Source organism: Entelurus aequoreus, linkage group LG14 (assembly GCF_033978785.1).
Source record: "Entelurus aequoreus isolate RoL-2023_Sb linkage group LG14, RoL_Eaeq_v1.1, whole genome shotgun sequence".
NCBI classification, from domain to species: Eukaryota; Metazoa; Chordata; class Actinopteri; order Syngnathiformes; family Syngnathidae; genus Entelurus; species Entelurus aequoreus.
The window spans coordinates 62,211,533-62,235,387 of record NC_084744.1 but is presented as its reverse complement, the minus strand read 5'-3'; positions in this window follow the sequence as shown (position 1 = coordinate 62,235,387).

Genomic DNA, 23,855 nt, shown 5'->3' with positions numbered 1-23,855 from the left:
TCTAAAATTGCCCAAATTTTAAGCTTTTCTTGTAAAACTGCAAGTGTTATTGAGTCAAATTCCAACTTTTATCATAATATTGCACAAATGTTCAGTTTTTCTTGTCAAATGTTGACATTTTTGGAGTACAAATATGACTTTTGTCATCATTTTGCCAAGTAAAGTTCTGATTATTATTATAATATTGCCAAAATATTAACGTTTTCTTATAAAATTGCGACTTTTGTCGAGTAAAATTACGACTTTACATAAAATTGCCTAAATTTTCAGCTTTTCTTGTAAAACTGCGACTGTTATTGAGTCAAATTCCAACTTTTATCATAATATTGCACAAATGTTCAGTTTTTCTAGTAAAATTGGGAACAATTTGTCATATTCTTTCTGTTTCTGTAACATTGCAATATTTTCTCCTAAAATTATTACTTTTTCATGCAAAATGGTGACATTTGTCATGTAAAATTCGGACTTTTATCACAATATTGCCCATTTTTTTTGTCGTTGTAGTAAAATAGTGACATTTTTTGAGTAAAATTATGACTTTTGTCATCATTTTGCCAAGTAAAATTCAGATTATTATTACAATATTGCCAAGATATTAAAGTTTTCTTATAAAATTGTGAATTTTTTCGAGTGAAATTACGACTTTTTATAAAATTGCCCAAATTTTAAGCTTTTCTTGTAAAACTGCAAGTGTTATTGAGTCAAATTCCAACTTTTATTATAACATTGCACAAATGTTCAGTTTTTCTTGTCAAATGTTGACATTTTTGGAGTACAAATATGACTTTTGTCATCATTTTGCCAAGTAAAATTCTGATTATTATTATAATATTGCCAAAATATTAACGTTTTCTTATAAAAATGCGACTTTTGTCGAGTAAAATTACGACTCTTTACATAAAATTGCCTAAATTTTCAGCTTTTCTTGTAAAACTGCGACTGTTATTGAGTCAAATTCCAACTTTTATCATAATATTGCACAAATGTTCAGTTTTTCTCGTAAAATTGGGAACAATTTCTCATATTCTTTCTGTTTCTGTAATATTGCAATATTTTCTCCTAAAATTATTACTTTTTCATGTAAAATTATTACTTTTTCATGCAAAATGGTGACATTTGTCATGTAAAATTCTGACTTTTATCACAATATTGCCCATTTTTTTGGTCGTTCTTGTAAAATAGTGACATTTTTTGAGTAAAATGATGACTTTTGTCATCATTTTGCCAAGTAAAATTCAGATTATTATTACAATATTGCCAAAATATTAAAGTTTTCTTATAAAATTGTGAATTTTTTCGAGTGAAATTACGACTTTTTCTAAAATTGCCCAAATTTTAAGCTTTTCTTGTAAAACTGCAAGTGTTATTGAGTCAAATTCCAACTTTTATCATAATATTGCACAAATGTTCAGTTTTTCTTGTCAAATGTTGACATTTTTGGAGTACAAATATGACTTTTGTCATCATTTTGCCAAGTAAAGTTCCGATTATTATTATAATATTGCCAAAATATTAACGTTTTCTTATAAAATTGCGACTTTTGTCGAGTAAAATTACGACTTTACATAAAATTGCCTAAATTTTCAGCTTTTCTTGTAAAACTGCGACTGTTATTGAGTCAAATTCCAACTTTTATCATAATATTGCACAAATGTTCAGTTTTTCTAGTAAAATTGGGAACAATTTGTCATATTCTTTCTGTTTCTGTAACATTGCAATATTTTCTCCTAAAATTATTACTTTTTCATGCAAAATGGTGACATTTGTCATGTAAAATTCGGACTTTTATCACAATATTGCCCATTTTTTTTGTCGTTGTAGTAAAATAGTGACATTTTTTGAGTAAAATTATGACTTTTGTCATCATTTTGCCAAGTAAAATTCAGATTATTATTACAATATTGCCAAGATATTAAAGTTTTCTTATAAAATTGTGAATTTTTTCGAGTGAAATTACGACTTTTTATAAAATTGCCCAAATTTTAAGCTTTTCTTGTAAAACTGCAAGTGTTATTGAGTCAAATTCCAACTTTTATTATAACATTGCACAAATGTTAAGTTTTTCTTGTCAAATGTTGACATTTTTGGAGTACAAATATGACTTTTGTCATCATTTTGCCAAGTAAAATTCTGATTATTATTATAATATTGCCAAAATATTAACGTTTTCTTATAAAAATGCGACTTTTGTCGAGTAAAATTACGACTCTTTACATAAAATTGCCTAAATTTTCAGCTTTTCTTGTAAAACTGCGACTGTTATTGAGTAAAATTCCAACTTTTATCATAATATTGCACAAATGTTCAGTTTTTCTCGTAAAATTGGGAACAATTTCTCATATTCTTTCTGTTTCTGTAATATTGCAATATTTTCTCCTAAAATTATTACTTTTTCATGTAAAATTATTACTTTTTCATGCAAAATGGTGACATTTGTCATGTAAAATTCTGACTTATCACAATATTGCCAATTTTTTTGGTCGTTCTTGTAAAATAGTGACATTTTTTGAGTAAAATGATGACTTTTGTCATCATTTTGCCACGTAAAATTCAGATTATTATTACAATATTGCCAAAATATTAAAGTTTTCTTATAAAATTGTGAATTTTTTCGAGTGAAATTACGACTTTTTATAAAATTGCCCAAATTTTAAGCTTTTCTTGTAAAACTGCAAGTGTTATTGAGTCAAATTCCAACTTTTATTATAATATTGCACAAATGTTCAGTTTTTCTTGTCAAATGTTGACATTTTTGGAGTACAAATATGACTTTTGTCATCATTTTGCCAAGTAAAATTCTGATTATTATTATAATATTGCCAAAATATTAACGTTTTCTTATAAAAATGCGACTTTTGTCGAGTAAAATTACGACTCTTTACATAAAATTGCCTAAATTTTCAGCTTTTCTTGTAAAACTGCGACTGTTATTGAGTAAAATTCCAACTTTTATCATAATATTGCACAAATGTTCAGTTTTTCTGGTAAAATTGGGAACAATTTGTCATATTCTTTCTGTTTCTGTAATATTGCAATATTTTCTCCTAAAATTATTACTTTTTCATGTAAAATTATTACTTTTTCATGCAAAATGGTGACATTTGTCATGTAAAATTCTGACTTTTATCACAATATTGCCAATTTTTTTGGTCGTTCTTGTAAAATAGTGACATTTTTTGAGTAAAATGATGACTTTTGTCATCATTTTGCCAAGTAAAATTCAGATTATTATTACAATATTGCCAAAATATTAAAGTTTTCTTATAAAATTGTGAATTTTTTCGAGTGAAATTACGACTTTTTCTAAAATTGCCCAAATTTTAAGCTTTTCTTGTAAAACTGCAAGTGTTATTGAGTCAAATTCCAACTTTTATCATAATATTGCACAAATGTTCAGTTTTTCTTGTCAAATGTTGACATTTTTGGAGTACAAATATGACTTTTGTCATCATTTTGCCAAGTAAAGTTCTGATTATTATTATAATATTGCCAAAATATTAACGTTTTCTTATAAAATTGCGACTTTTGTCGAGTAAAATTACGACTTTACATAAAATTGCCTAAATTTTCAGCTTTTCTTGTAAAACTGCGACTGTTATTGAGTCAAATTCCAACTTTTATCATAATATTGCACAAATGTTCAGTTTTTCTAGTAAAATTGGGAACAATTTGTCATATTCTTTCTGTTTCTGTAACATTGCAATATTTTCTCCTAAAATTATTACTTTTTCATGCAAAATGGTGACATTTGTCATGTAAAATTCGGACTTTTATCACAATATTGCCCATTTTTTTTGTCGTTGTAGTAAAATAGTGACATTTTTTGAGTAAAATTATGACTTTTGTCATCATTTTGCCAAGTAAAATTCAGATTATTATTACAATATTGCCAAGATATTAAAGTTTTCTTATAAAATTGTGAATTTTTTCGAGTGAAATTACGACTTTTTATAAAATTGCCCAAATTTTAAGCTTTTCTTGTAAAACTGCAAGTGTTATTGAGTCAAATTCCAACTTTTATTATAACATTGCACAAATGTTAAGTTTTTCTTGTCAAATGTTGACATTTTTGGAGTACAAATATGACTTTTGTCATCATTTTGCCAAGTAAAATTCTGATTATTATTATAATATTGCCAAAATATTAACGTTTTCTTATAAAAATGCGACTTTTGTCGAGTAAAATTACGACTCGTTACATAAAATTGCCTAAATGTTCAGCTTTTCTTGTAAAACTGCGACTGTTATTGAGTAAAATTCCAACTTTTATCATAATATTGCACAAATGTTCAGTTTTTCTCGTAAAATTGGGAACAATTTCTCATATTCTTTCTGTTTCTGTAATATTGCAATATTTTCTCCTAAAATTATTACTTTTTCATGTAAAATTATTACTTTTTCATGCAAAATGGTGACATTTGTCATGTAAAATTCTGACTTTTATCACAATATTGCCAATTTTTTTGGTCGTTCTTGTAAAATAGTGACATTTTTTGAGTAAAATGATGACTTTTGTCATCATTTTGCCACGTAAAATTCAGATTATTATTACAATATTGCCAAAATATTAAAGTTTTCTTATAAAATTGTGAATTTTTTCGAGTGAAATTACGACTTTTTATAAAATTGCCCAAATTTTAAGCTTTTCTTGTAAAACTGCAAGTGTTATTGAGTCAAATTCCAACTTTTATTATAATATTGCACAAATGTTCAGTTTTTCTTGTCAAATGTTGACATTTTTGGAGTACAAATATGACTTTTGTCATCATTTTGCCAAGTAAAATTCTGATTATTATTATAATATTGCCAAAATATTAACGTTTTCTTATAAAAATGCGACTTTTGTCGAGTAAAATTACGACTCTTTACATAAAATTGCCTAAATTTTCAGCTTTTCTTGTAAAACTGCGACTGTTATTGAGTAAAATTCCAACTTTTATCATAATATTGCACAAATGTTCAGTTTTTCTGGTAAAATTGGGAACAATTTGTCATATTCTTTCTGTTTCTGTAATATTGCAATATTTTCTCCTAAAATTATTACTTTTTCATGTAAAATTATTACTTTTTCATGCAAAATGGTGACATTTGTCATGTAAAATTCTGACTTTTATCACAATATTGCCAATTTTTTTGGTCGTTCTTGTAAAATAGTGACATTTTTTGAGTAAAATGATGACTTTTGTCATCATTTTGCCAAGTAAAATTCTGATTATTATTACAATATTGCCAAAATATTAAAGTTTTCTTATAAAATTGTGAATTTTTTCGAGTGAAATTACGACTTTTTCTAAAATTGCCCAAATTTTAAGCTTTTCTTGTAAAACTGCAAGTGTTATTGAGTCAAATTCCAACTTTTATCATAATATTGCACAAATGTTCAGTTTTTCTTGTCAAATGTTGACATTTTTGGAGTACAAATATGACTTTTGTCATCATTTTGCCAAGTAAAGTTCTGATTATTATTATAATATTGCCAAAATATTAACGTTTTCTTATAAAATTGCGAATTTTGTCGAGTAAAATTACGACTTTACATAAAATTGCCTAAATGTTCAGCTTTTCTTGTAAAACTGCGACTGTTATTGAGTCAAATTCCAACTTTTATCATAATATTGCACAAATGTTCAGTTTTTCTAGTAAAATTGGGAACAATTTGTCATATTCTTTCTGTTTCTGTAACATTGCAATATTTTCTCCTAAAATTATTACTTTTTCATGCAAAATGGTGACATTTGTCATGTAAAATTCGGACTTTTATCACAATATTGCCCATTTTTTTTGTCGTTGTAGTAAAATAGTGACATTTTTTGAGTAAAATTATGACTTTTGTCATCATTTTGCCAAGTAAAATTCAGATTATTATTACAATATTGCCAAGATATTAAAGTTTTCTTATAAAATTGTGAATTTTTTCGAGTGAAATTACGACTTTTTATAAAATTGCCCAAATTTTAAGCTTTTCTTGTAAAACTGCAAGTGTTATTGAGTCAAATTCCAACTTTTATTATAACATTGCACAAATGTTCAGTTTTTCTTGTCAAATGTTGACATTTTTGGAGTACAAATATGACTTTTGTCATCATTTTGCCAAGTAAAATTCTGATTATTATTATAATATTGCCAAAATATTAACGTTTTCTTATAAAAATGCGACTTTTGTCGAGTAAAATTACGACTCGTTACATAAAATTGCCTAAATGTTCAGCTTTTCTTGTAAAACTGCGACTGTTATTGAGTAAAATTCCAACTTTTATCATAATATTGCACAAATGTTCAGTTTTTCTCGTAAAATTGGGAACAATTTCTCATATTCTTTCTGTTTCTGTAATATTGCAATATTTTCTCCTAAAATTATTACTTTTTCATGTAAAATTATTACTTTTTCATGCAAAATGGTGACATTTGTCATGTAAAATTCTGACTTATCACAATATTGCCAATTTTTTTGGTCGTTCTTGTAAAATAGTGACATTTTTTGAGTAAAATGATGACTTTTGTCATCATTTTGCCACGTAAAATTCAGATTATTATTACAATATTGCCAAAATATTAAAGTTTTCTTATAAAATTGTGAATTTTTTCGAGTGAAATTACGACTTTTTATAAAATTGCCCAAATTTTAAGCTTTTCTTGTAAAACTGCAAGTGTTATTGAGTCAAATTCCAACTTTTATTATAATATTGCACAAATGTTCAGTTTTTCTTGTCAAATGTTGACATTTTTGGAGTACAAATATGACTTTTGTCATCATTTTGCCAAGTAAAATTCTGATTATTATTATAATATTGCCAAAATATTAACGTTTTCTTATAAAAATGCGACTTTTGTCGAGTAAAATTACGACTCTTTACATAAAATTGCCTAAATTTTCAGCTTTTCTTGTAAAACTGCGACTGTTATTGAGTAAAATTCCAACTTTTATCATAATATTGCACAAATGTTCAGTTTTTCTGGTAAAATTGGGAACAATTTGTCATATTCTTTCTGTTTCTGTAATATTGCAATATTTTCTCCTAAAATTATTACTTTTTCATGTAAAATTATTACTTTTTCATGCAAAATGGTGACATTTGTCATGTAAAATTCTGACTTTTATCACAATATTGCCAATTTTTTTGGTCGTTCTTGTAAAATAGTGACATTTTTTGAGTAAAATGATGACTTTTGTCATCATTTTGCCAAGTAAAATTCTGATTATTATTACAATATTGCCAAAATATTAAAGTTTTCTTATAAAATTGTGAATTTTTTCGAGTGAAATTACGACTTTTTCTAAAATTGCCCAAATTTTAAGCTTTTCTTGTAAAACTGCAAGTGTTATTGAGTCAAATTCCAACTTTTATCATAATATTGCACAAATGTTCAGTTTTTCTTGTCAAATGTTGACATTTTTGGAGTACAAATATGACTTTTGTCATCATTTTGCCAAGTAAAGTTCTGATTATTATTATAATATTGCCAAAATATTAACGTTTTCTTATAAAATTGCGACTTTTGTCGAGTAAAATTACGACTTTACATAAAATTGCCTAAATTTTCAGCTTTTCTTGTAAAACTGCGACTGTTATTGAGTCAAATTCCAACTTTTATCATAATATTGCACAAATGTTCAGTTTTTCTAGTAAAATTGGGAACAATTTGTCATATTCTTTCTGTTTCTGTAACATTGCAATATTTTCTCCTAAAATTATTACTTTTTCATGCAAAATGGTGACATTTGTCATGTAAAATTCGGACTTTTATCACAATATTGCCCATTTTTTTTGTCGTTGTAGTAAAATAGTGACATTTTTTGAGTAAAATTATGACTTTTGTCATCATTTTGCCAAGTAAAATTCAGATTATTATTACAATATTGCCAAGATATTAAAGTTTTCTTATAAAATTGTGAATTTTTTCGAGTGAAATTACGACTTTTTATAAAATTGCCCAAATTTTAAGCTTTTCTTGTAAAACTGCAAGTGTTATTGAGTCAAATTCCAACTTTTATTATAACATTGCACAAATGTTAAGTTTTTCTTGTCAAATGTTGACATTTTTGGAGTACAAATATGACTTTTGTCATCATTTTGCCAAGTAAAATTCTGATTATTATTATAATATTGCCAAAATATTAACGTTTTCTTATAAAAATGCGACTTTTGTCGAGTAAAATTACGACTCGTTACATAAAATTGCCTAAATGTTCAGCTTTTCTTGTAAAACTGCGACTGTTATTGAGTAAAATTCCAACTTTTATCATAATATTGCACAAATGTTCAGTTTTTCTCGTAAAATTGGGAACAATTTCTCATATTCTTTCTGTTTCTGTAATATTGCAATATTTTCTCCTAAAATTATTACTTTTTCATGTAAAATTATTACTTTTTCATGCAAAATGGTGACATTTGTCATGTAAAATTCTGACTTTTATCACAATATTGCCAATTTTTTTGGTCGTTCTTGTAAAATAGTGACATTTTTTGAGTAAAATGATGACTTTTGTCATCATTTTGCCACGTAAAATTCAGATTATTATTACAATATTGCCAAAATATTAAAGTTTTCTTATAAAATTGTGAATTTTTTCGAGTGAAATTACGACTTTTTATAAAATTGCCCAAATTTTAAGCTTTTCTTGTAAAACTGCAAGTGTTATTGAGTCAAATTCCAACTTTTATTATAATATTGCACAAATGTTCAGTTTTTCTTGTCAAATGTTGACATTTTTGGAGTACAAATATGACTTTTGTCATCATTTTGCCAAGTAAAATTCTGATTATTATTATAATATTGCCAAAATATTAACGTTTTCTTATAAAAATGCGACTTTTGTCGAGTAAAATTACGACTCTTTACATAAAATTGCCTAAATTTTCAGCTTTTCTTGTAAAACTGCGACTGTTATTGAGTAAAATTCCAACTTTTATCATAATATTGCACAAATGTTCAGTTTTTCTGGTAAAATTGGGAACAATTTGTCATATTCTTTCTGTTTCTGTAATATTGCAATATTTTCTCCTAAAATTATTACTTTTTCATGTAAAATTATTACTTTTTCATGCAAAATGGTGACATTTGTCATGTAAAATTCTGACTTTTATCACAATATTGCCAATTTTTTTGGTCGTTCTTGTAAAATAGTGACATTTTTTGAGTAAAATGATGACTTTTGTCATCATTTTGCCAAGTAAAATTCTGATTATTATTACAATATTGCCAAAATATTAAAGTTTTCTTATAAAATTGTGAATTTTTTCGAGTGAAATTACGACTTTTTCTAAAATTGCCCAAATTTTAAGCTTTTCTTGTAAAACTGCAAGTGTTATTGAGTCAAATTCCAACTTTTATCATAATATTGCACAAATGTTCAGTTTTTCTTGTCAAATGTTGACATTTTTGGAGTACAAATATGACTTTTGTCATCATTTTGCCAAGTAAAGTTCTGATTATTATTATAATATTGCCAAAATATTAACGTTTTCTTATAAAATTGCGAATTTTGTCGAGTAAAATTACGACTTTACATAAAATTGCCTAAATGTTCAGCTTTTCTTGTAAAACTGCGACTGTTATTGAGTCAAATTCCAACTTTTATCATAATATTGCACAAATGTTCAGTTTTTCTAGTAAAATTGGGAACAATTTGTCATATTCTTTCTGTTTCTGTAACATTGCAATATTTTCTCCTAAAATTATTACTTTTTCATGCAAAATGGTGACATTTGTCATGTAAAATTCGGACTTTTATCACAATATTGCCCATTTTTTTTGTCGTTGTAGTAAAATAGTGACATTTTTTGAGTAAAATTATGACTTTTGTCATCATTTTGCCAAGTAAAATTCAGATTATTATTACAATATTGCCAAGATATTAAAGTTTTCTTATAAAATTGTGAATTTTTTCGAGTGAAATTACGACTTTTTATAAAATTGCCCAAATTTTAAGCTTTTCTTGTAAAACTGCAAGTGTTATTGAGTCAAATTCCAACTTTTATTATAACATTGCACAAATGTTCAGTTTTTCTTGTCAAATGTTGACATTTTTGGAGTACAAATATGACTTTTGTCATCATTTTGCCAAGTAAAATTCTGATTATTATTATAATATTGCCAAAATATTAACGTTTTCTTATAAAAATGCGACTTTTGTCGAGTAAAATTACGACTCTTTACATAAAATTGCCTAAATGTTCAGCTTTTCTTGTAAAACTGCGACTGTTATTGAGTAAAATTCCAACTTTTATCATAATATTGCACAAATGTTCAGTTTTTCTCGTAAAATTGGGAACAATTTCTCATATTCTTTCTGTTTCTGTAATATTGCAATATTTTCTCCTAAAATTATTACTTTTTCATGTAAAATTATTACTTTTTCATGCAAAATGGTGACATTTGTCATGTAAAATTCTGACTTTTATCACAATATTGCCAATTTTTTTGGTCGTTCTTGTAAAATAGTGACATTTTTTGAGTAAAATGATGACTTTTGTCATCATTTTGCCACGTAAAATTCAGATTATTATTACAATATTGCCAAAATATTAAAGTTTTCTTATAAAATTGTGAATTTTTTCGAGTGAAATCACGACTTTTTATAAAATTGCCCAAATTTTAAGCTTTTCTTGTAAAACTGCAAGTGTTATTGAGTCAAATTCCAACTTTTATTATAATATTGCACAAATGTTCAGTTTTTCTTGTCAAATGTTGACATTTTTGGAGTACAAATATGACTTTTGTCATCATTTTGCCAAGTAAAATTCTGATTATTATTATAATATTGCCAAAATATTAACGTTTTCTTATAAAAATGCGACTTTTGTCGAGTAAAATTACGACTCTTTACATAAAATTGCCTAAATGTTCAGCTTTTCTTGTAAAACTGCGACTGTTATTGAGTAAAATTCCAACTTTTATCATAATATTGCACAAATGTTCAGTTTTTCTGGTAAAATTGGGAACAATTTGTCATATTCTTTCTGTTTCTGTAATATTGCAATATTTTCTCCTAAAATTATTACTTTTTCATGTAAAATTATTACTTTTTCATGCAAAATGGTGACATTTGTCATGTAAAATTCTGACTTTTATCACAATATTGCCAATTTTTTTGGTCGTTCTTGTAAAATAGTGACATTTTTTGAGTAAAATGATGACTTTTGTCATCATTTTGCCAAGTAAAATTCAGATTATTATTACAATATTGCCAAAATATTAAAGTTTTCTTATAAAATTGTGAATTTTTTCGAGTGAAATTACGACTTTTTCTAAAATTGCCCAAATTTTAAGCTTTTCTTGTAAAACTGCAAGTGTTATTGAGTCAAATTCCAACTTTTATCATAATATTGCACAAATGTTCAGTTTTTCTTGTCAAATGTTGACATTTTTGGAGTACAAATATGACTTTTGTCATAATTTTGCCAAGTAAAGTTCTGATTATTATTATAATATTGCCAAAATATTAACGTTTTCTTATAAAATTGCGACTTTTGTCGAGTAAAATTACGACTTTACATAAAATTGCCTAAATTTTCAGCTTTTCTTGTAAAACTGCGACTGTTATTGAGTCAAATTCCAACTTTTATCATAATATTGCACAAATGTTCAGTTTTTCTAGTAAAATTGGGAACAATTTGTCATATTCTTTCTGTTTCTGTAACATTGCAATATTTTCTCCTAAAATTATTACTTTTTCATGCAAAATGGTGACATTTGTCATGTAAAATTCGGACTTTTATCACAATATTGCCCATTTTTTTTGTCGTTGTAGTAAAATAGTGACATTTTTTGAGTAAAATTATGACTTTTGTCATCATTTTGCCAAGTAAAATTCAGATTATTATTACAATATTGCCAAGATATTAAAGTTTTCTTATAAAATTGTGAATTTTTTCGAGTGAAATTACGACTTTTTATAAAATTGCCCAAATTTTAAGCTTTTCTTGTAAAACTGCAAGTGTTATTGAGTCAAATTCCAACTTTTATCATAATATTGCACAAATGTTCAGTTTTTCTTGTCAAATGTTGACATTTTTGGAGTACAAATATGACTTTTGTCATCATTTTGCCAAGTAAAATTCTGATTATTATTATAATATTGCCAAAATATTAACGTTTTCTTATAAAAATGCGACTTTTGTCGAGTAAAATTACGACTCTTTACATAAAATTGCCTAAATGTTCAGCTTTTCTTGTAAAACTGCGACTGTTATTGAGTAAAATTCCAACTTTTATCATAATATTGCACAAATGTTCAGTTTTTCTCGTAAAATTGGGAACAATTTCTCATATTCTTTCTGTTTCTGTAATATTGCAATATTTTCTCCTAAAATTATTACTTTTTCATGTAAAATTATTACTTTTTCATGCAAAATGGTGACATTTGTCATGTAAAATTCTGACTTTTATCACAATATTGCCAATTTTTTTGGTCGTTCTTGTAAAATAGTGACATTTTTTGAGTAAAATGATGACTTTTGTCATCATTTTGCCACGTAAAATTCAGATTATTATTACAATATTGCCAAAATATTAAAGTTTTCTTATAAAATTGTGAATTTTTTCGAGTGAAATTACGACTTTTTATAAAATTGCCCAAATTTTAAGCTTTTCTTGTAAAACTGCAAGTGTTATTGAGTCAAATTCCAACTTTTATTATAATATTGCACAAATGTTCAGTTTTTCTTGTCAAATGTTGACATTTTTGGAGTACAAATATGACTTTTGTCATCATTTTGCCAAGTAAAATTCTGATTATTATTATAATATTGCCAAAATATTAACGTTTTCTTATAAAAATGCGACTTTTGTCGAGTAAAATTACGACTCTTTACATAAAATTGCCTAAATTTTCAGCTTTTCTTGTAAAACTGCGACTGTTATTGAGTAAAATTCCAACTTTTATCATAATATTGCACAAATGTTCAGTTTTTCTGGTAAAATTGGGAACAATTTGTCATATTCTTTCTGTTTCTGTAATATTGCAATATTTTCTCCTAAAATTATTACTTTTTCATGTAAAATTATTACTTTTTCATGCAAAATGGTGACATTTGTCATGTAAAATTCTGACTTTTATCACAATATTGCCAATTTTTTTGGTCGTTCTTGTAAAATAGTGACATTTTTTGAGTAAAATGATGACTTTTGTCATCATTTTGCCAAGTAAAATTCTGATTATTATTACAATATTGCCAAAATATTAAAGTTTTCTTATAAAATTGTGAATTTTTTCGAGTGAAATTACGACTTTTTCTAAAATTGCCCAAATTTTAAGCTTTTCTTGTAAAACTGCAAGTGTTATTGAGTCAAATTCCAACTTTTATCATAATATTGCACAAATGTTCAGTTTTTCTTGTCAAATGTTGACATTTTTGGAGTACAAATATGACTTTTGTCATCATTTTGCCAAGTAAAGTTCTGATTATTATTATAATATTGCCAAAATATTAACGTTTTCTTATAAAATTGCGACTTTTGTCGAGTAAAATTACGACTTTACATAAAATTGCCTAAATGTTCAGCTTTTCTTGTAAAACTGCGACTGTTATTGAGTCAAATTCCAACTTTTATCATAATATTGCACAAATGTTCAGTTTTTCTAGTAAAATTGGGAACAATTTGTCATTTTCTTTCTGTTTCTGTAACATTGCAATATTTTCTCCTAAAATTATTACTTTTTCATGCAAAATGGTGACATTTGTCATGTAAAATTCGGACTTTTATCACAATATTGCCCATTTTTTTTGTCGTTGTAGTAAAATAGTGACATTTTTTGAGTAAAATTATGACTTTTGTCATCATTTTGCCAAGTAAAATTCAGATTATTATTACAATATTGCCAAGATATTAAAGTTTTCTTATAAAATTGTGAATTTTTTCGAGTGAAATTACGACTTTTTATAAAATTGCCCAAATTTTAAGCTTTTCTTGTAAAACTGCAAGTGTTATTGAGTCAAATTCCAACTTTTATTATAACATTGCACAAATGTTCAGTTTTTCTTGTCAAATGTTGACATTTTTGGAGTACAAATATGACTTTTGTCATCATTTTGCCAAGTAAAATTCTGATTATTATTATAATATTGCCAAAATATTAACGTTTTCTTATAAAAATGCGACTTTTGTCGAGTAAAATTACGACTCTTTACATAAAATTGCCTAAATGTTCAGCTTTTCTTGTAAAACTGCGACTGTTATTGAGTAAAATTCCAACTTTTATCATAATATTGCACAAATGTTCAGTTTTTCTCGTAAAATTGGGAACAATTTCTCATATTCTTTCTGTTTCTGTAATATTGCAATATTTTCTCCTAAAATTATTACTTTTTCATGTAAAATTATTACTTTTTCATGCAAAATGGTGACATTTGTCATGTAAAATTCTGACTTTTATCACAATATTGCCAATTTTTTTGGTCGTTCTTGTAAAATAGTGACATTTTTTGAGTAAAATGATGACTTTTGTCATCATTTTGCCACGTAAAATTCAGATTATTATTACAATATTGCCAAAATATTAAAGTTTTCTTATAAAATTGTGAATTTTTTCGAGTGAAATCACGACTTTTTATAAAATTGCCCAAATTTTAAGCTTTTCTTGTAAAACTGCAAGTGTTATTGAGTCAAATTCCAACTTTTATTATAATATTGCACAAATGTTCAGTTTTTCTTGTCAAATGTTGACATTTTTGGAGTACAAATATGACTTTTGTCATCATTTTGCCAAGTAAAATTCTGATTATTATTATAATATTGCCAAAATATTAACGTTTTCTTATAAAAATGCGACTTTTGTCGAGTAAAATTACGACTCTTTACATAAAATTGCCTAAATTTTCAGCTTTTCTTGTAAAACTGCGACTGTTATTGAGTAAAATTCCAACTTTTATCATAATATTGCACAAATGTTCAGTTTTTCTGGTAAAATTGGGAACAATTTGTCATATTCTTTCTGTTTCTGTAATATTGCAATATTTTCTCCTAAAATTATTACTTTTTCATGTAAAATTATTACTTTTTCATGCAAAATGGTGACATTTGTCATGTAAAATTCTGACTTTTATCACAATATTGCCAATTTTTTTGGTCGTTCTTGTAAAATAGTGACATTTTTTGAGTAAAATGATGACTTTTGTCATCATTTTGCCAAGTAAAATTCAGATTATTATTACAATATTGCCAAAATATTAAAGTTTTCTTATAAAATTGTGAATTTTTTCGAGTGAAATTACGACTTTTTCTAAAATTGCCCAAATTTTAAGCTTTTCTTGTAAAACTGCAAGTGTTATTGAGTCAAATTCCAACTTTTATCATAATATTGCACAAATGTTCAGTTTTTCTTGTCAAATGTTGACATTTTTGGAGTACAAATATGACTTTTGTCATAATTTTGCCAAGTAAAGTTCTGATTATTATTATAATATTGCCAAAATATTAACGTTTTCTTATAAAATTGCGACTTTTGTCGAGTAAAATTACGACTTTACATAAAATTGCCTAAATTTTCAGCTTTTCTTGTAAAACTGCGACTGTTATTGAGTCAAATTCCAACTTTTATCATAATATTGCACAAATGTTCAGTTTTTCTAGTAAAATTGGGAACAATTTGTCATATTCTTTCTGTTTCTGTAACATTGCAATATTTTCTCCTAAAATTATTACTTTTTCATGCAAAATGGTGACATTTGTCATGTAAAATTCGGACTTTTATCACAATATTGCCCATTTTTTTTGTCGTTGTAGTAAAATAGTGACATTTTTTGAGTAAAATTATGACTTTTGTCATCATTTTGCCAAGTAAAATTCAGATTATTATTACAATATTGCCAAGATATTAAAGTTTTCTTATAAAATTGTGAATTTTTTCGAGTGAAATTACGACTTTTTATAAAATTGCCCAAATTTTAAGCTTTTCTTGTAAAACTGCAAGTGTTATTGAGTCAAATTCCAACTTTTATTATAACATTGCACAAATGTTCAGTTTTTCTTGTCAAATGTTGACATTTTTGGAGTACAAATATGACTTTTGTCATCATTTTGCCAAGTAAAATTCTGATTATTATTATAATATTGCCAAAATATTAACGTTTTCTTATAAAAATGCGACTTTTGTCGAGTAAAATTACGACTCTTTACATAAAATTGCCTAAATGTTCAGCTTTTCTTGTAAAACTGCGACTGTTATTGAGTAAAATTCCAACTTTTATCATAATATTGCACAAATGTTCAGTTTTTCTCGTAAAATTGGGAACAATTTCTCATATTCTTTCTGTTTCTGTAATATTGCAATATTTTCTCCTAAAATTATTACTTTTTCATGTAAAATTATTACTTTTTCATGCAAAATGGTGACATTTGTCATGTAAAATTCTGACTTTTATCACAATATTGCCAATTTTTTTGGTCGTTCTTGTAAAATAGTGACATTTTTTGAGTAAAATGATGACTTTTGTCATCATTTTGCCACGTAAAATTCAGATTATTATTACAATATTGCCAAAATATTAAAGTTTTCTTATAAAATTGTGAATTTTTTCGAGTGAAATTACGACTTTTTATAAAATTGCCCAAATTTTAAGCTTTTCTTGTAAAACTGCAAGTGTTATTGAGTCAAATTCCAACTTTTATTATAATATTGCACAAATGTTCAGTTTTTCTTGTCAAATGTTGACATTTTTGGAGTACAAATATGACTTTTGTCATCATTTTGCCAAGTAAAATTCTGATTATTATTATAATATTGCCAAAATATTAACGTTTTCTTATAAAAATGCGACTTTTGTCGAGTAAAATTACGACTCTTTACATAAAATTGCCTAAATTTTCAGCTTTTCTTATAAAATTGCGACTGTTATTGAGTCAAATTCCAACTTTTATCATAATATTGCACAAATGTTCAGTTTTTCTGGTAAAATTGGGAACAATTTCTCATATTCTTTCTGTTTCTGTAATATTGCAATATTTTCTCCTAAAATTATTACTTTTTCATGTAAAATTATTACTTTTTCATGCAAAATGGTGACATTTGTCATGTAAAATTCTGACTTTTATCACAATATTGCCAATTTTTTTGGTCGTTCTTGTAAAATAGTGACATTTTTTGAGTAAAATGATGACTTTTGTCATCATTTTGCCACGTAAAATTCAGATTATTATTACAATATTGCCAAAATATTAAAGTTTTCTTATAAAATTGTGAATTTTTTCGAGTGAAATTACGCTCTTTTCTAAAATTGCCCAAATTTTAAGCTTTTCTTGTAAAACTGCAAGTGTTATTGAGTCAAATTCCAACTTTTATCATAATATTGCACAAATGTTCAGTTTTCCTTGTCAAATGTTGACATTTTTTGAGTACAAATATGACTTTTGTCATCATTTTGCCAAGTAAAATTCGGATTATTATTATAATATTGCCAAAATTTTAACGTTTTCTTATAAAATTGAGACTTTTGTCGAGTAAAATTACGACTCTTTACATAAAATTGCCTAAATGTTAAGCTTTTCTTGTAAAATTGCGACTGTTATTGAGTAAAATACCAACTTTTATCATAATATTGCACAAATGTTCAGTTTTTCTTATCAAATTTTGACTTGCGTTGAGTAAAATGACGACTTTTATTATAACACTGCTAAAATTATAAGTTTTTCTTGTGAAATTCCAACTAATTTTTCCACAACAAGCTTTTTTTAAAAAAAATATTTACATAGTATGTATACATTATTGTTTTCGGCTCCCATCCAAGTAGGCTTCGTCGGTTCATGGGGGTAAATTAGACTTAGATTGGTCAGATCCAGTCCTGCTCGGTGGACTAGTGGTTAGAGCGTCCGCCTCGAGATGGGTAGGTCGCGGGTTCAAACCCCCGGCCGAGTCATACCAAAGACTATAAAAATGGGAGCCATTACCTCCCTGCAAGGGTTGGAATCGGGGGTTAAATCACCGGAAATGATTCCCTATAACTTTTTAGTAGTTCCGCTATGGACGGGCCCAGCCCTGTTAGCAATGTTAGCGGTGTGGAATGAGAAAAAGGTGTAAACACCCACCAAGTGTTTTTCTGTCCTCGGTTGAGTCCGATGCCCGTTTCTCCTCTCGCTACAATTTGCATACAAATGAACACCCAAACGAGCTCAATGACATAATTGACTCGCAATTAGACATTTTCTTGAGACGGTCACTTGGACCGAGTGCGGGGGGGGGGAAAATGGCGGCTGTTTTGCATATTAATGAGAGTCATTAGCCGTCACTTGGCAATGGCTGACAAGGGGACTTATTTATGCCCCGGCCCTCGCTGCTCCGCCGAGACAAAACGTCCACTTCAATGGCCGCCGCTAATTGTTTCTGAGCATGTTGTCCGGTCGCTCATTATCATCATCATCATGGGAAATTAACCCTGCCGACAAAGAAAGTAAGAAAAAGGAAAAAAAAAGAATGAAATGAGTTGGCTGACGTTTGCTGTGACCGCTAACTGTTAGCTTCTGGTGTTCTACAAGAGCCATTAAGTTTATACTAATTATTATTATTATGATGATGAACTGGCGACCAGTTTACCAGGCTCCAACTGGTGTTTCGTTTATTTGTGGTATTACTTTTTCATGTCAAATTGTTACTTTGCAATGGAAAAATGGTGACATTTGTCATATAAAATTCTGACTTATCACAATATTGCCAATTTTTTTTGTCGTTCTTGTAAAATAGTAAAATTTTTGGAGTAAAATGATGACTTTTGTCATCATTTTGCCAAGTAAAATTCATTATTATAATATTGCCAAAATATTAAAGTTTTCTTATAAAATTGTGACTTTTGTCGAATAAAATTATGACTCTTTTCATAAAATTGCCTAAATGTTCAGCTTTTCTTGTAAAATTGCGACTGTTATTGAGTAAAATTCCAACTTTTATCATAATATTGCACAAATGTTCAGTTTTTCTTGTAAAATTGTGACTTGTGTCGAGTAAAATGAGGACTTTTATTATAACACTGCCAAAATTCTAAATTTTTCTTGTGAAATTGTGACCTTTTTCTTTTGAAATTCCAACAAATTTTTCACAACACTCGACTTTTGTCGAGTAAAATTACGACTTTTCATAAAATTGCCAACATTTTCAGCTTTTCTTGTAAAATTGCGACTGTTATTGAGTAAAATTCAAACTTTTATCATAATATTGCACACATGTTCAGTTTTTCTTGTAAAATTTTGACTTGCGTTGAGTAAAATGAGGACTTTTATTATAACACTGCCAAAATTCTAAGTTTTTATTGTGAAATTGTGACCTTTTTCTTGTGAAATTGCAACTAATTTTTCACAACACTCGACTTTTGTCAAGTAAAATTACGACTCTTTTCCTAAAATTGCCTAAATTTTAAGCTTTTTCTTGTAAAATTGCGACTGTTATTGGGTAAAATACCAACTTTTATCATAATATTGCACAAATGTTCAGTTTTTCTTGTAAAATTGTGACTTGTGTCGAGTAAAATGAGGACTTTTATTATAACTGCCAAAATTCTACGTTTTTCTTGTGAAATTGTGACCTTTTTCTTGTGAAATTCCAACACATTTTTCACAACACTCGACTTTTGTCGAGTAAAATTACGACTCTTTTCAGAAAACTGCCAACATTTTCAGCTTTTCTTGTAAAATTGCGACTGTTATTGAGTAAAATTCCAACTTTTATCATAATATTGCAGAAATGTTCAGTTTTTTTAGTAAAACTTGGAGCAACTTCTCACATTCTGTCTGTTTCTGTAATAATGCAACATTTTCTCATAAAATTATTACTTTTTTATGTAAAATTGGTGACATTTGTCATATAAAATTCTGACTTTTATCACAATATTGCCCTTTTTTTGTCGTTCTTGTAAAACGATGACATTTTTTGAGTAAAATCATGACTTTTGTCATCATTTTGCCAAGTAAAATTCCGATTATTATTATAATATTGCCAAAATATTCAAGTTTTCTTATAAAATTGTGACTTGTCGAGTCAAATTACGACTCTTTCCATAAAATTGCCCAAATTTGAAGCTTTTCTTGTAAAATTGCGACTGTTATTGAGTAAAATTCCAACTTTTATCATAATATTGCACAAATGTTCAGTTTTTCTAGTAACATTGGGAGCAATTTCTCACATTCTGTCTGTTTCTGTAATATTGCAACATTTTCTCATAAAATTATTACTTTTTTATGTAAAATTGGTGTCATTTGTCATATAAAATTCTGACTTTTATCACAATATTGCCAATTTTTTTGGTCGTTCTTGTAAAACTGACATTTTTTATCATAACACTGCCAAAATTCCAAGTTTTTCTTGTGAAATTGTGACCTTTTTCTTTTGAAATTCCAACAAATTTTTCACAACACTCGACTTTTGTCGAGTAAAATTAGGACTCTTTTCAGAAAATTGCAAACATTTTCAGCTTTTCTTGTAAAATTGCGACTGTTATTGAGTAAAATACCAACTTTTATCATAATATTGCACAAATGTTCAGTTTTTCTTGTCAAATTTTGACTTGCGTCGAGTAAAATGAGGACTTTTATTATAACTGCCAAAATTCTACGTTTTTCTTGTGAAATTGTGACCTTTTTCTTTTGAAATTCCAACAAATTTTTCACAACACTCGACTTTTGTCGAGTAAAATTACGACTCTTTTCAGAAAATTGCCAACATTTTCAGCTTTTCTTGTAAAATTGCGACTGTTATTGAGTAAAATTCCAACTTTTATCATAATATTGCACAAATGTTCAGTTTTTTTAGTAAAACTTGGAGCAATTTCTCACATTCTGTCTGTTTCTGTAATATTGCAACATTTTCTCATAAAATTATTACTTTTTTATGTAAAATTGGTGACATTTGTCACATAAAATTCTGACTTTTATCACAATATTGCCAATTTTTTTGTTGTTCTTGTAAAACTGACATTTTTTGAGTAAAATGATGACTTTTGTCATCATTTTGCCAAGAAAAATTCCGATTATTATTATAATATTGCCAACATTTTAAAGTGTTCTTATAAAATTGTGACTCTTGTCGAGTAAAATTACGACTCTTTTCAGAAAATTGCCAACATTTTCAGCTTTTCTTGTAAAACTGCGACTGTTATTGAGTAAAATTCCCACTTTTATCATAATATTGCACAAATGTTCAGTTTTTCTTGTCAAATTGTGACTGTTATTGGGTAAAATACCAACTTTTATCATAAATTTTGACTTGCGTCGAGTAAAATGAGGACTTTTATTATAACTGCCAAAATTCTACGTTTTTCTTGTGATATTGTGACCTTTTTCTTGTGAAATTCCAACACATTTTTCACAACACTCGACTTTTGTCGAGTAAAATGACGACTCTTTTCATAAAATTGCCAACATTTTCAGCTTTTCTTGTAAAATTGCGACTGTTATTGAGTAAAATTCCAACTTTTATCATAATATTGCACAAATGTTCAGTTTTTCTTGTAAAACTGGGAGCAATTTCTCACATTCTGTCTGTTTCTGTAATAATGCAACATTTTCTCATAAAATTATTACTTTTTTATGTAAAATTGGTGTCATTTGTCATATAAATTCTGACTTTTATCACAATATTGCCCTTTTTTTGTTGTTCTTGTAAAACAGTGACATTTTTTGAGTAAAATCATGACTTTTGTCATCATTTTGCCAAGTAAAATTCCGATTATTATTATAATATTGCCAAAACATTAGTTTTCTTATAAAATTGTGACTTTTGTCGAGTAACATTACGACTCTTTTCATAAAATTGCCAACATTTTCAGCTTTTCTTGTAAAATTGCGACTGTTATTGAGTAAAATTCAAACTTTTATCATAATATTGCACAAATGTTCAGTTTTTCTTGTCAAATTGTGACTGTTATTGGGTAAAATACCAACTTTTATCATCAATTTTGACTTGCGTCGAGTAAAATGAGGACTTTTATTATAACTGCCAAAATTCTACGTTTTTCTTGTGAAATTGTGACCTTTTTCTTTTGAAATTCCAACAAATTTTTCACAACACTCGACTTTTGTCGAGTAAAATTACGACTCTTTTCAGAAAATTGCCAACATTTTCAGCTTTTCTTGTAAAATTGCGACTGTTATTGAGTAAAATTCCAACTTTTATCATAATATTGCACAAATGTTCAGTTTTTTTAGTAAAACTTGGAGCAACTTCTCACATTCTGTCTGTCTCTGTAATAATGCAACATTTTCTCATAAAATTATTACTTTTTTATGTAAAATTGGTGACATTTGTCATATAAAATTCTGACTTTTATCACAATATTGCCCTTTTTTTGTCGTTCTTGTAAAACGATGACATTTTTTGAGTAAAATCATGACTGTTGTCATCATTTTGCCAAGTAAAATTCAGATTATTATTATAATATTGCCAAAATATTCAAGTTTTCTTATAAAATTGTGACTTGTCGAGTCAAATTACGACTCTTTTCATATAATTGCCAAAATTTATAAGCTTTTCCTGTAAAATTGCGACTGTTATTGAGTAAAATTCCAACTTTTATCATAATATTGCACAAATGTTCAGTTTTTCTTGTAAAATGGTGACTGTTTTTATAACACTGCCAAAATTCCATGTTTTTCTTGTGAAATTGTGACCTTTTTCTTTTGAAATTCCAACAAATTTTTCACAACACAAGCAATTTCTCACATTCTTTCTGTTTCTGTAATATATGCAACATTTTCTCATAAAATTATTACTTTTTTTATGTAAAATTATTACTTTTCAATGCAAAAATGGTGACATTTGTCATATAAAAATCTGACTTTTATCACAATATTGCCAATTTTTTTGTTGTTCTTGTAAAACAGTGACATTTTTTGAGTAAAATGATGACTTTTGTCATCATTTTGCCAAGTAAAATTCCGATTATTATTATAATATTGCCAAAACATTAGTTTTCTTATAAAATTGTGACTTTTGTCGAGTAAAATTACGGCTCTTTTCATAAAATTGCCAACATTTTCAGCTTTTCTTGTAAAACTGCGACTGTTATTGAGTAAAATTTCATAATATTGCACAAATGTTCAGTTCTTCTTGTCAAATTTTGACTTGCGTTGAGTAAAATGATTACTTTTATTATAACACTGCCAAAATTCTACGTTTTTCCTGTGAAATTGTGACCTTTTTCTTGTGAAATTCCAACTCATTTTTCACAACAAGCTTTTTTTTATATGTGCATAGTATGTATATATTATTAATGTTGTAAATACACTTCATTATATATCTAGAAAGGCTGGTCCTAAAGAGGGAGGCTTTTTTCCTCAGGTCTCCAGAAGGTCAGAACGACACAAAAGTGTGTGTGGACATAAAATAGGAGCAAGGCCCCACGTCAGATATGTTGCCCTTTCTGCTAACGGCTTCAGAGGCCAAAAAGGCTAACTGCCGTCGGCGTCTCCACCTCTGACACACACACACACACACACACACACACACACACACACACACACACACACACACACACACAGGTAAGTCTGACAGCCCGTGCATCTCCAGCCCGGGTGTGTTAGAGCCACAACTGCCAGTGCGTTTGACCTTTCCTGTCCAGGCCTAATCGCATTTTGTCCCTCTTTATGAAATCAGACACGAAAGGTCAGCATGCTGCTTAACACGGGCGGCGGAGGCCCAGAGCCACGGAATTCCACCCGGCTAGTAAATTACCTTTATTATGTTTGGTCCGTGTGCGGCGCCACACCTTCCCAGAGGCCACGGTGCAGGGCCTGCAAGTACAGAAGGGAGAAGAAGTGAAGCCATGTCCGACAATCACTTAACTTGCAACCTTCTTATCGCCTCTCTGTGACCTCCTGTCAGCACGTCGGGAGGGAGGGGAGGAGGGAGGAGGTAAAAAAAAAAAAAAAAAACG